Source organism: Arachis stenosperma, chromosome 2 (assembly GCF_014773155.1).
Source record: "Arachis stenosperma cultivar V10309 chromosome 2, arast.V10309.gnm1.PFL2, whole genome shotgun sequence".
Classification (NCBI taxonomy): Eukaryota; Viridiplantae; Streptophyta; class Magnoliopsida; order Fabales; family Fabaceae; genus Arachis; species Arachis stenosperma.
The window spans coordinates 56,222,807-56,227,390 of NC_080378.1; the positions used below are offsets into that span (position 1 = coordinate 56,222,807).

The 4,584-nt window shown below is 43.6% G+C and overlaps 1 non-coding gene across 1 annotated transcript; it reads right to left on the bottom strand.

Moving 5' to 3' along the window:
- Window positions 1-848: 848 nt before the first annotated feature.
- LOC130964436 (small nucleolar RNA R71) lies at window positions 849-956 on the bottom strand. Its single transcript, XR_009080531.1, has one exon. It is a non-coding gene; the product is annotated as a small nucleolar RNA R71 (small nucleolar RNA).
- Window positions 957-4,584: the final 3,628 nt, after the last annotated feature.

Below are 4,584 nucleotides of genomic sequence, written 5' to 3' on the forward strand. Positions count from 1 at the left end.
TAAATCTTTTTGATTTCTAATTTCAAAATCTTTTTCAAAAAATCACCTTAACTCTTTTCCACTTTCAATTTTCGAAAATTATCAACATCTTTTTAATTGAATTTTCGAAAATTCTCTTCCCTCCTTCCCACATCCTTCTATTTATGGAGTACTACTCCTTCTTAATGCACAATTCGAACTCTAACTAATCAAGTTCGAATTTTTCTACCTTCTTTTCTTCTATTTTTCTTTTCCTCTGACACTTCAAGGAATCTCTATACTGTGACATAGAGGATTCCACATTCTCTTTTTCTCTTCTCTTTCATATGAGCAGGAGCAGAGACAAAGGCATTCTTGTTGAAGCTGACCCTGAACCTAAGAGAACCTTGAAGCGAAAGCTAAGAGAAGCTAGAGCACAACTCTCTGTTGAGGACCTGACCGAATTCTTCAAGGAAGAAGAACCCATGGCAGCCGAAAACAACAACAATGCCAACAATGCAAGGAAGGTGCTGGGTGACTTCACTGCACCTACTCCTGATTTCTATGGGAGAAGCATCTCTATCCCTGCCATTGGAGCAAACAACTTTGAGCTTAAGCCTCAATTAGTTTCTCTAATGCAACAGAATTGCAAGTTCCATGGACTTCCAATGGAAGATCCTCATCAGTTTTTAGCTGAGTTTTTGCAAATCTGTGACACAGTCAAGACTAATGGGGTTGACCCTGAGGTCTACAGACTGATGCTATTCCCTTTTGCTGTAAGAGACAGAGCTAGAATATGGTTGGATTCTCAACCTAAAGAAAGCCTGGACTCTTGGGAAAAGCTAGTCAATGCCTTCTTGGCAAAGTTCTTTCCACCACAAAGATGGAGTAAGCTTAGAGTGGAAGTCCAAACCTTCAGACAGAAGGATGGAGAATCCCTCTATGAAGCTTGGGAAAGATACAAACAATTAATCAGAAGATGTCCCTCAGACATGCTTTCTGAATGGAGCATCATAGGTATTTTCTATGATGGTCTCTCTGAACTATCTAAGATGTCCTTGGATAGCTCTGCTGGAGGATCTCTTCATCTGAAAAAGACGCCTGCAGAAGCTCAAGAATTGATTGAAATGGTTGCAAATAACCAATTCATGTACACTTCTGAAAGGAATCCTGTGAACAATGGGACTAATCAGAAGAGAGGAGTTCTTGAGATTGACACTCTGAATGCCATATTGGCTCAGAACAAGATATTGACTCAACAAGTCAATTTGATTTCTCAAAGTCTGTCTGGAATGCAAAATGCACCAAGCAGTACTAAGGAAGCTTCATCTAAGGAAGAAGCCTATGATCCTGAGAACCCTTCAATGGAAGAGGTGAATTACCTAGGAGAACCCTATGGAAACACCTACAATTCTTCATGGAGAAATCACCCCAATTTCTCATGGAAGAATCAAGAGAGACCTCAACAAGGTTTCAATAACAATAATGGTGGAAGAAACAGGTTTAGCAATGGCAAGCCTTTTCCATCATCTTCTCAGCAACAGACAGAGAGTTCTAAGCAGAATACTTCTGACTTAGCAACAATGGTCTCTGATCTAATAAAGACCACTCAAAGTTTCATGAATGAAACAAGGTCCTCCATCAGAAATTTGGAAGGACAAGTGGGTCAGCTGAGCAAGAAAGTTACTGAACTCCCTCCTAGCACTCTCCCAAGTAATACAGAAGAAAATCCAAAAGGAGAGTGCAAAGCCATAGACATGGCCGAATATGGAGAGGAAAGAGAGGAGGAGGACACCACTGAGGAAGACCTCAGTGGGCGTGTACCAATCTCCTCTGAGTTCCTCAATGAGGAACAATGGGAATCTGAGGCTCAAAATGAGACCATAGAGATTCCATTGGACTTACTTCTGCCATTCATGAGCTCTGATGAGTATTCTTCCTCTGAAAAGGATGAGTATGTCACTGAAGAGAAAGTTGCTAAATACCTTGGAGCAATCATGAAGCTAAATGACAAGTTATTTGGAAATGAGACTTGGGAGGATGAACCACCCTTGCTCACCAAAGAACTGGATGACTTGTCTAGGCAGAAACTGCCTCAAAAGAGGCAAGATCCTGGGAAGTTTTCTATACCTTGTACCATAGGCACCATGACCTTCAAGAAGGCCTTGTGTGACTTAGGGTCAAGTGTAAACCTCATGCCCCTCTCTGTAATGGAGAAATTAGGGATCTTTGAGGTGCAAGCTGCAAGAATCTCATTAGAGATGGCAGACAATTCAAGAAAACAAGCTCATGGATTTGTAGAGAATGTTTTGGTGAAGATTGAAGACCATTACATCCCTACTGATTTCATAGTCCTAGAGACTGGGAAGTGCATGGATGAATCCATCATCCTTGGCAGACCCTTCCTAGCCACAGCAAAGGCTGTGATTGATGTTGATAGAGGAGAGTTGATCATTCAAGTGAATGGAGAATCCTTGGTGTTTAAGGCCCAAGGACATCCCTCTATCATCATGGAGAGGAAGCATGGAGAGCTTCTCTCAAAACAGAGCCAAGCAGAGCCCCCACAGTCAAACTCTAAGTTTGGTGTTGGGAGGCCACAACCAAACTCTAAGTTTGGTGTTGAACCCCCACATTCAAACTCTAAGTTTGGTGTTGGGAGGTTCCAACACGGTTCTGAATATTTCTGAGGCTCCATGAGAGTCCTCTGTCAAGCTACTGACATTAAAGAAGCGCTTGTTGGGAGGCAACCCAATGTTTTATAGTTAACTATTTTCTTTTGTTATTTTATTTTTTGTAGGTTGATGATCATAAGAAGTCACAAAAACAATGAAAAAAGCAAAAACAGAATGAAAAACAGGAAGAAAAACAGCACACCCTGGAGGAGAAGAAGCTGGCGTTCAAACGCCAGTAATGCTAGCTGTTGGGCGTTTAACGCCCAGTCTGGCACCATTCTGGGCGTTTAACGCCAGAAAGGGGCACCAGACTGGCGTTAAACGCCAGTAAAGGGCAACAACCTGGCGTTAAACGCCAGGAATGGGCACCAGCCCGGCGTTTAACGCTAGAAATAGCTCAAAACGTGATTTTGAGCAACATTTGGTGCAGGGATGACTTTTCTTTGACACCACAGGATCTGTGGACCCCACAGGACCCCACCATCAATCTCTCTCTTCTTCCCCCATTCACCAATCACCTCAATACCTCTTCCCCAAAAACCCTTCACCTATCAAATCCCATCTTTCTCTTCACCACTCACATCCATCCTTCATAAATCCCCACCAACCTCACCCTTCAAATTCAAACCACTTTCCCTCCCAAACCCACCCATAATGGCCGAACCATTACCCCCCTCTCTCCTATATATACCCTTCTTCAACCCTTCATTTTCACACAACCTAAACACCCCTTCTTTCCCTTCTTGGCCGAACACACCACCTTCCCCCTCTTCCTCATTTCTTCTTCTTCTACTCTCTTCTTTCTTCTTTTGCTCGAGGACGAGCAAACATTTTAAGTTTGGTGTGGTAAAAGCGTTGCTTTTTCGTTTTTCCATAACCATTTATGGTATCCAAGGCCGGAGAAACCTCTAAAAAGAGGAAAGGGAAGGCAAAAGCTTCCACCTCCGAGTCATGGGAGATGGATAGATTCCTCTCAAGGGTGCATCAAGTCCACTTCTACGAAGTTGTGGCCTTGAAGAAGGTGATCCCCGAGGTCCCCTTTTCACTCAAAAAGGGTGAATATCCGGAGATCCGCCATGAGATCCGAAGAAGAGGTTGGGAAGTACTCACCAACCCCATTCAACAAGTCGGAATCTTGATGGTTCAAGAGTTCTATGCCAATGCATGGATCACCAAGAACCATGACCAAAGTGTGAACCCGAATCCCAAGAATTATCTCACTATGGTTCGGGGGAAATACTTGGATTTCAGTCCGGAGAGTGTGAGGGTGGCGTTCAACTTGCCTATGATGCAAGGAGATGAGCATCCTTACACTAGAAGGGTCAACTTTGATCAAAGGTTGGACCAAGTCCTCACAACCATATGTGAAGAGGGCGCACAATGGAGGCAAGATTCAAGAGGAAAGCCGGTTCAATTGAGAAGGCATGACCTCAAGCCCGTGGCTAGAGGATGGTTAGAGTTCATACAACGCTCAATCATTCCCACTAGCAACCGGTCTGAAGTTACCATAGACCGGGCCATCATGATTCATAGCATCATGATTGGAGAAGAAGTGGAAGTTCATGAGGTTATAGCTCAAGAACTCTACAAGGTGGCGGACAAGACCTCCACTTTGGCAAGGTTAGCCTTTCCTCATCTCATCTGTCACCTCTGTTATTCAGTTGGAGTTGACATAGAGGGAGATACCCCCATTGATGAGGACAAGCCCATCACCAAGAAAAGGATGGAGTACACAAGAGACCCCTCTCACCATGAGATCCCTGAGATTCCTCAAGGATGCACTTTCCTCCACAAATTATTGGGAGCAATTAAACACCTCCCTAGGAGAATTGAGTTCCAACATGGGACAACTAAGGGTGGAGCATCAAGAACACTCCATTCTCCTCCATGAAATTAGAGAAGACCAAAGAATCATGAGGGAGGAGCAACAAAGACAAGGAAGAGACATTGAGGA